At 54.3% G+C, this 9,781-nt stretch overlaps 2 non-coding genes across 2 annotated transcripts; both read left to right on the plus strand.

Moving 5' to 3' along the window:
* Positions 1-5,157: 5,157 nt before the first annotated feature.
* On the plus strand, positions 5,158-7,067 carry LOC124572268. Its single transcript, XR_006972019.1, has one exon. It is a non-coding gene; the product is annotated as a small subunit ribosomal RNA (ribosomal RNA).
* A 352-nt stretch (positions 7,068-7,419) lies between these two features.
* On the plus strand, positions 7,420-7,574 carry LOC124572226. Its single transcript, XR_006971981.1, has one exon. It is a non-coding gene; the product is annotated as a 5.8S ribosomal RNA (ribosomal RNA).
* The last annotated feature ends 2,207 nt before the right edge of the window (positions 7,575-9,781 follow it).

Consider the following 9,781-nt stretch of genomic DNA (forward strand, 5'->3'; position numbering starts at 1 on the left):
GAAGAGGTACGTCCAATATGCGACATTCCCGCTGTCCCTATACATGAGCTGCGAGCTGTACCAGTTACGAGCTAGAGACGCGATCGCGTTGCTCTCTGTACGAATGCCGATGCTGAGCGGTCAGCTAGGAGGCGCTCCATCCATGTCGGTACCGGTGAGCGTTGCACTCGCAGTCGCAAAAACGTACGGCAAGTATATTACTCGGAAGAGTCAATGACAGTCCACGCCCCCCTGCGTGGGAAGAGTCTTTCTAGGCCATGACCCACCGGAAGGGCGCAGCGTCCCCCACCCCAGACATGTGACGTCACACCATCGGTATCGACGACTAGACTGATTCCTTATAATCATTTGCCATACACCGGTGGAAGCTGCCGAGACGAGTAACTACATAGCGGGCTCGCCGTGTCACTAATGTACAGAGATACAACAGTTTCGACTGGAACCGGATTAAACGTATACACGGCGCTGATTAGTAATAGATAGAGCCATCAGAATACAGATAATGTATACAACTGTCCGTATACATGCTGAAAGACTCTGCTCACAATCACAACCACACGTCAGCCACACACCCTTATCACGCACTACTCTCTGCCTGTAACACGCACACAGACAATATGTAAGCACCAGCATGGAACAACACCCAGTGCATCCTCTCCGCCACATTAGACAATCCACACTGTCATAACCAGACTGGGAGGTCCACTCAGAAAACAGAATATCCCACCCACCCGACAACCACCATTGCTCAGCCAAGCCACCAACACCCACACATGTCCTACACAGGGGTGCACCCAACATCACAATACTGCCTCCTCTCACAGCACACAAACAATGGCAGGAATGAAAGACACAGGTCTGCCACAAGCATGGAATGAGAGCGCCGCCTGTCATGAGCCAAAGGTGCATCCTGACGTGGCAAATCAGATGATGCCGCAGGCATCCACTTACTATAATCACAATCAACAAACCGGCCGCCCCGCCCCCCATTAAACCTTTCCTTACAACAATGTGTACCTTAACCTAACCTATATCGTACCGTAACCTAACCTATATCGTACCGTAACCTAACCTATATCGTACCGTAACCTAACCTATATCGTACCGTAACCTAACCTATATCGTACCGTAACCTAACCTATATCGTACCGTAACCTAACCTATATCGTACCGTAACCTAACCTATATCGTACCGTAACCTAACCTATATCGTACCGTAACCTAACCTATATCGTACCGTAACCTAACCTATGTCGTACCGTAACCTAACCTATGTCGTACCGTAACCTAACCTATGTCGTACCGTAACCTAACCTATGTCGTACCGTAACCTAACCTATGTCGTACCGTAACCTAACCTATGTCGTACCGTAACCTAACCTATGTCGTACCGTAACCTAACCTATGTCGTACCGTAACCTAACCTATGTCGTACCGTAACCTAACCTATGTCGTACCGTAACCTAACCTATGTCGTACCGTAACCTAACCTATGTCGTACCGTAACCTAACCTATGTCGTACCGTAACCTAACCTATGTCGTACCGTAACCTAACCTATGTCGTACCGTAACCTAACCTATGTCGTACCGTAACCTAACCTATGTCGTACCGTAACCTAACCTATGTCGTACCGTAACCTAACCTATGTCGTACCGTAACCTAACCTATGTCGTACCGTAACCTAACCTATGTCGTACCGTAACCTAACCTATGTCGTACCGTAACCTAACCTATGTCGTACCGTAACCTAACCTATGTCGTACCGTAACCTAACCTATGTCGTACCTTAACCTAACCTATGTCGTACCTTAACCTAACCTATGTCGTACCTTAACCTAACCTATGTCGTACCTTAACCTAACCTGTATTGCGCCTTAACCTAACCTGTATTGCGCCTTAACCTAACCTGTATTGCGCCTTAACCTAACCTGTATTGCGCCTTAACCTAACCTGTATTGCGCCTTAACCTAACCTGTATTGCGCCTTAACCTAACCTGTATTGCGCCTTAACCTAACCTGTATTGCGCCTTAACCTAACCTGTATTGCGCCTTAACCTAACCTGTATTGCGCCTTAACCTAACCTGTATTGCGCCTTAACCTAACCTGTATTGCGCCTTAACCTAACCTGTATTGCGCCTTAACCTAACCTGTATTGCGCCTTAACCTAACCTGTATTGCGCCTTAACCTAACCTGTATTGCGCCTTAACCTAACCTGTATTGCGCCTTAACCTAACCTGTATTGCGCCTTAACCTAACCTGTATTGCGCCTTAACCTAACCTGTATGGCGCCTTAACCTAACCTGTATGGCGCCTTAACGTAACCTGTATTGCGCCTTAACGTAACCTATATTGCGCCTTAACGTAACCTATATTGCGCCTTAACCTAACCTATATTGCGCCTTAACCTAACCTATATTGCGCCTTAACGTAACCTATATTGCGCCTTAACCTAACCTATATTGCGCCTTAACCTAACCTATATTGCGCCTTAACCTAACCTATATTGCGCCTTAACCTAACCTATATTGCGCCTTAACCTAACCTATATTGCGCCTTAACGTAACCTATATTGCGCCTTAACCTAACCTATATTGCGCCTTAACCTAACCTATATTGCGCCTTAACCTAACCTATATTGCGCCTTAACGTAACCTATATTGCGCCTTAACGTAACCTATATTGCGCCTTAACGTAACCTATATTGCGCCTTAACCTAACCTATATTGCGCCTTAACCTAACCTATATTGCGCCTTAACCTAACCTATATTGCGCCTTAACCTAACCTATATTGCGCCTTAACCTAACCTATATTGCGCCTTAACGTAACCTATATTGCGCCTTAACGTAACCTATATTGCGCCTTAACGTAACCTATATTGCGCCTTAATGTAACCTATATTGCGCCTTAATGTAACCTATATTGCGCCTTAATGTAACCTATATTGCGCCTTAATGTAACCTACGTTGCGCCTTAACGTAACCTACGTTGCGCCTTAACGTAACCTACGTTGCGCCTTAACGTAACCTACGTTGCGCCTTAACGTAACCTACGTTGCGCCTTAACGTAACCTACGTTGCGCCGTAACGTAACCTACGTTGCGCCGTAACGCAACCCACGTTGCGCCGTAACGTAACCCACGTTGCGCCGTAACGTAACACACGTTGGGCCTTAACCCAACACACGTTGGGCCTTAACCCAACACACGTTGGGCCTTAACCCAACACACGTTGGGCCTTAACCCAACACACGTTGGGCCTTAACCCAACACACGTTGGGCCTTAACCCAACACACGTTGGGCCTTAACCCAACACACGTTGGGCCTTAACCCAACACACGTTGGGCCTTAACCCAACACACGTTGGGCCTTAACCCAACACACGTTGGGCCTTAACCCAACACACGTTGGGCCTTAACCCAACACACGTTGGGCCTTAACCTGCTCTGTAATTGTCATACGACGCGTTAAATTAGTGTAGTGTTGCCTAACTGCAACCCCCGCAATATAGTTTGCTACTCGCACTGCCCGGTCCCCAGTGTATCGCTTCATGTTAAACACCTTGCAGCTATACACTGTAATGTGGATGGCAGCAGGACGTACATGCTCAATGCCCTTTGCAGTTGTTCATTGGCATTTGCAGTTGTTCATTGGCATTTGCATGGCGAAGCACTTAGCCTACGCTGTGGTACGGCCTGTGTCAACTGTCCGCTGATGTTGTACGTCCAAATCACACACTGTACTGCACATTGGTCCTCATGTACTGAATGATACATCGTGGTACATGTGACCGTACAACGACTGCGCCAACAACGGCGAACCATGCGGTCCAAATGTTGTGCACTCAGCTACGTGTCGTCTCCCTATAAGAGCTGGATTGCAGTGTGGTATGCCCTGGATGGCGATCAGCATGAGCCGTCTGTTGATGTAGTGGCGCGTGTTGTCAGACGTAGTCGTCTCTTCTCACACACCGTGATAGCATGGTGCACTGCGTTCCACATCTGCGACATGCGACAGAGGCCGGTTGACAGTCGTTCGCGCAATGGACATCGCATACGTACGGGGGCCACCTTCCACGTGTTCGCGAAGCGTGCACATGTTGTTGCGTGTATGTGGGCAGACATAGTGTGTCGTGACACCTGACACAGGCATGCAACAATCGTTGAATTTGCAAATGGCGATGGACGCCTACGTTTGCTGGTGACGTTACGCAAATGAACAACTGGTAAACCGTTGTGGTGCGGTTGTTCTCGCTAGAGGTGAATCAGTGATGGCGACGATCGGTTGAGCTACCAACCGGTTGTTCCAGCGATACCCACCATGCCCACGAACGTGAATGGCATCTGGGTGTGAAGCGATACGCGGCGGTGGCTGGGTGGGACCGTCCCCGGCCGGTGAGGGGGGGCCTCCCGGCGTGCTGGCCGCGCGGTGCGTGGGCGCACGCGCTACAGCCGGCTGGTGGGGGCGGCCAGTGGCAGGCGCGCCGGCCGACGGAGGCGGCAGGCGGCGCAGCTGCGCGCCGGCGCACCCTGCACGCGGCGCCGTGCGGCCAAAGTAGGTCCTCGCGGGCCCGGTGCGAAGCGCGGTGGACATCTGCAGTGTGCTGGTCCGATTGAGGACTGTGTGCGCTGAGGATGCGCCGCCGCCCGGCGCTCGGCGCCGCGACGCCGTCTGCTGCTCGGTCGCCTCTGCGGTTCTCGCAGGTGGTTTGTATCGCAGCTGTGCGGACGTGTTGGCGCGTGCGCTGTGCTGGGAGAGTTCGCTTCGGCACCCAAGTGGGGCTTTTGTCCTTCTGTGGCGCTGGCGTTGGAGCTGCCGGTCACCGTAGGTGGCGCGTGTTGTCTCCCGCCGGCAATGCCACGACAGCACGCTCCCGGGCCTCTGTCGGCAGCGGCAAGCTCAGTTGGGAGCACGGGTGGTCGCACCTAAAGCGTCTACTCGCCAAACTCCGGGCGATTGCGCCTCTCTCGAACCCGACCAAGTACTTAGGACGGCGCTGCGCGCCGCCGGGACCTGAGAGGGTTTCGAGGTGTATGGTGCAGGGGAGCTCAGCCTCCTCCTGTTTGCAGAATAATTGAGCGGACGCTTGCGTGTTCGCGCGGGCCCCCGGGACACACTCCCGGGCGGCCGGCTGCTCAGCTCTAGTTGACGCAGCTCCCTGGTTGATCCTGCCAGTAGTCATATGCTTGTCTCAAAGATTAAGCCATGCATGTCTCAGTACAAGCCGCATTAAGGTGAAACCGCGAATGGCTCATTAAATCAGTTATGGTTCCTTAGATCGTACCCACGTTACTTGGATAACTGTGGTAATTCTAGAGCTAATACATGCAAACAGAGTCCCGACCAGAGATGGAAGGGACGCTTTTATTAGATCAAAACCAATCGGTCGGCTCGTCCGGTCCGTTTGCCTTGGTGACTCTGAATAACTTTGGGCTGATCGCACGGTCCTCGTACCGGCGACGCATCTTTCAAATGTCTGCCTTATCAACTGTCGATGGTAGGTTCTGCGCCTACCATGGTTGTAACGGGTAACGGGGAATCAGGGTTCGATTCCGGAGAGGGAGCCTGAGAAACGGCTACCACATCCAAGGAAGGCAGCAGGCGCGCAAATTACCCACTCCCGGCACGGGGAGGTAGTGACGAAAAATAACGATACGGGACTCATCCGAGGCCCCGTAATCGGAATGAGTACACTTTAAATCCTTTAACGAGTATCTATTGGAGGGCAAGTCTGGTGCCAGCAGCCGCGGTAATTCCAGCTCCAATAGCGTATATTAAAGTTGTTGCGGTTAAAAAGCTCGTAGTTGGATTTGTGTCCCACGCTGTTGGTTCACCGCCCGTCGGTGTTTAACTGGCATGTATCGTGGGACGTCCTGCCGGTGGGGCGAGCTGAAGGCGTGCGACGCGCCTCGTGCGTGCTCGTGCGTCCCGAGGCGGACCCCGTTGCAATCCTACCAGGGTGCTCTTGAGTGAGTGTCTCGGTGGGCCGGCACGTTTACTTTGAACAAATTAGAGTGCTTAAAGCAGGCAAGCCCGCCTGAATACTGTGTGCATGGAATAATGGAATAGGACCTCGGTTCTATTTTGTTGGTTTTCGGAACCCGAGGTAATGATTAATAGGGACAGGCGGGGGCGTTCGTATTGCGACGTTAGAGGTGAAATTCTTGGATCGTCGCAAGACGAACAGAAGCGAAAGCATTTGCCAAGTATGTTTTCATTAATCAAGAACGAAAGTTAGAGGTTCGAAGGCGATCAGATACCGCCCTAGTTCTAACCATAAACGATGCCAGCCAGCGATCCGCCGCAGTTCCTCCGATGACTCGGCGGGCAGCCTCCGGGAAACCAAAGCTTTTGGGTTCCGGGGGAAGTATGGTTGCAAAGCTGAAACTTAAAGGAATTGACGGAAGGGCACCACCAGGAGTGGAGCCTGCGGCTTAATTTGACTCAACACGGGAAACCTCACCAGGCCCGGACACCGGAAGGATTGACAGATTGATAGCTCTTTCTTGATTCGGTGGGTGGTGGTGCATGGCCGTTCTTAGTTGGTGGAGCGATTTGTCTGGTTAATTCCGATAACGAACGAGACTCTAGCCTGCTAACTAGTCGCGTGACATCCTTCGTGCTGTCAGCGATTACTTTTCTTCTTAGAGGGACAGGCGGCTTCTAGCCGCACGAGATTGAGCAATAACAGGTCTGTGATGCCCTTAGATGTTCTGGGCCGCAGGCGCGCTACACTGAAGGAATCAGCGTGTCTTCCTAGGCCGAAAGGTCGGGGTAACCCGCTGAACCTCCTTCGTGCTAGGGATTGGGGCTTGCAATTGTTCCCCATGAACGAGGAATTCCCAGTAAGCGCGAGTCATAAGCTCGCGTTGATTACGTCCCTGCCCTTTGTACACACCGCCCGTCGCTACTACCGATTGAATGATTTAGTGAGGTCTTCGGACTGGTACGCGGCATTGACTCTGTCGTTGCCGATGCTACCGGAAAGATGACCAAACTTGATCATTTAGAGGAAGTAAAAGTCGTAACAAGGTTTCCGTAGGTGAACCTGCGGAAGGATCATTACCGACTAGACTGCATGTCTTTCGATGTGCGTGTCGTGTCGCGCAACACGCTACCTGTACGGCTCGCAGTAGCCGTGCGCCGCGTGCGGAACCACGCGTGCTTCTCAAAACTAACGCCAATGTTGTGTGGTACGAGCGCTGAAGCGCTGGAGCGGCTGGCCTGCGGCACCTGGCGCCTGGCGCCGGTTTTGAATGACTTTCGCCCGACTGCCTGTCCGCTCCGGTGTGGAGCCGTACGACGCCCATCGGCCGTGAGGCCGTTGGACACAGAACGCTTGAACAGGGGCCGCCACACGCCTACGTCCCGCCTATGCAACTGTCTTGAAAGAGACAGTGGAAACTAAGAAAAAGATCACCCAGGACGGTGGATCACTCGGCTCGTGGGTCGATGAAGAACGCAGCAAATTGCGCGTCGACATGTGAACTGCAGGACACATGAACATCGACGTTTCGAACGCACATTGCGGTCCATGGATTCCGTTCCCGGGCCACGTCTGGCTGAGGGTCGGCTACGTATACTGAAGCGCGCGGCGTTTGCCCCGCTTCGCAGACCTGGGAGCGTCGCGGCCGCCTGTGGGGCCGGCCGCGCCTCCTTAAACGTGCGATGCGCGCCCGTCGCCTGGCGGTTCGCATACCGGTACTTACTCGGTAGCGTGCACAGCCGGCTGGCGGTGTGGCGTGCGACACCTCGTACAACGACCTCAGAGCAGGCGAGACTACCCGCTGAATTTAAGCATATTACTAAGCGGAGGAAAAGAAACTAACAAGGATTCCCCCAGTAGCGGCGAGCGAACAGGGAAGAGTCCAGCACCGAACCCCGCAGGCTGCCGCCTGTCGTGGCATGTGGTGTTTGGGAGGGTCCACTACCCCGACGCCTCGCGCCGAGCCCAAGTCCAACTTGAATGAGGCCACGGCCCGTAGAGGGTGCCAGGCCCGTAGCGGCCGGTGCGAGCGTCGGCGGGACCTCTCCTTCGAGTCGGGTTGCTTGAGAGTGCAGCTCCAAGTGGGTGGTAAACTCCATCTGAGACTAAATATGACCACGAGACCGATAGCGAACAAGTACCGTGAGGGAAAGTTGAAAAGAACTTTGAAGAGAGAGTTCAAAAGTACGTGAAACCGTTCTGGGGTAAACGTGAGAAGTCCGAAAGGTCGAACGGGTGAGATTCACGCCCATCCGGCCACTGGCCTCCGCCCTCGGCAGATGGGGCCGGCCGCCCGCGCGGAGCAATCCGCGGCGGGGTCGTGTCCGGTTGCCTTTCCACTCGCCGCGGGGTGGGGCCGTTCCGGTGTGCGGTGGGCCGCACTTCTCCCCTAGTAGGACGTCGCGACCCGCTGGGTGCCGGCCTACGGCCCGGGTGCGCAGCCTGTCCTTCCGCGGGCCTCGGTTCGCGTCTGTTGGGCAGAGCCCCGGTGTCCTGGCTGGCTGCCCGGCGGTATATCTGGAGGAGTCGATTCGCCCCTTTGGGCGCTCGGGCTCCCGGCAAGCGCGCGCGGTTCTTCCCGGATGACGGACCTACCTGGCCCGGCCCCGGACCCGCGCCGCTGTTGGCTCGGGATGCTCTCGGGCGGAATAATCGCTCCCGTCAGCGGCGCTTCAGCTTTGGACAATTTCACGACCCGTCTTGAAACACGGACCAAGGAGTCTAACATGTGCGCGAGTCATTGGGCTGTACGAAACCTAAAGGCGTAATGAAAGTGAAGGTCTCGCCTTGCGCGGGCCGAGGGAGGATGGGGCTTCCCCGCCCTTCACGGGGCGGCGGCCTCCGCACTCCCGGGGCGTCTCGTCCTCATTGCGAGGTGAGGCGCACCTAGAGCGTACACGTTGGGACCCGAAAGATGGTGAACTATGCCTGGCCAGGACGAAGTCAGGGGAAACCCTGATGGAGGTCCGTAGCGATTCTGACGTGCAAATCGATCGTCGGAGCTGGGTATAGGGGCGAAAGACTAATCGAACCATCTAGTAGCTGGTTCCCTCCGAAGTTTCCCTCAGGATAGCTGGTGCTCGTACGAGTCTCATCCGGTAAAGCGAATGATTAGAGGCCTTGGGGCCGAAACGACCTCAACCTATTCTCAAACTTTAAATGGGTGAGATCTCCGGCTTGCTTGATATGCTGAAGCCGCGAGCAAACGACTCGGATCGGAGTGCCAAGTGGGCCACTTTTGGTAAGCAGAACTGGCGCTGTGGGATGAACCAAACGCCGAGTTAAGGCGCCCGAATCGACGCTCATGGGAAACCATGAAAGGCGTTGGTTGCTTAAGACAGCAGGACGGTGGCCATGGAAGTCGGAATCCGCTAAGGAGTGTGTAACAACTCACCTGCCGAAGCAACTAGCCCTGAAAATGGATGGCGCTGAAGCGTCGTGCCTATACTCGGCCGTCAGTCTGGCAGTCATGGCCGGTCCTTGCGGCCGGCCGCGAAGCCCTGACGAGTAGGAGGGTCGCGGCGGTGGGCGCAGAAGGGTCTGGGCGTGAGCCTGCCTGGAGCCGCCGTCGGTGCAGATCTTGGTGGTAGTAGCAAATACTCCAGCGAGGCCCTGGAGGGCTGACGCGGAGAAGGGTTTCGTGTGAACAGCCGTTGCACACGAGTCAGTCGATCCTAAGCCCTAGGAGAAATCCGATGTTGATGGGGGCCGTCATAGCATGATGCACTTTGTGCTGGCCCCCGTTGGGCGAAAGGGAATCCGGTTCCTATTCCGGAACCCGGCAGCGGAACCG

This window comes from Schistocerca americana, unplaced genomic scaffold (genome assembly GCF_021461395.2).
Source record: "Schistocerca americana isolate TAMUIC-IGC-003095 unplaced genomic scaffold, iqSchAmer2.1 HiC_scaffold_179, whole genome shotgun sequence".
Taxonomy (NCBI): Eukaryota; Metazoa; Arthropoda; class Insecta; order Orthoptera; family Acrididae; genus Schistocerca; species Schistocerca americana.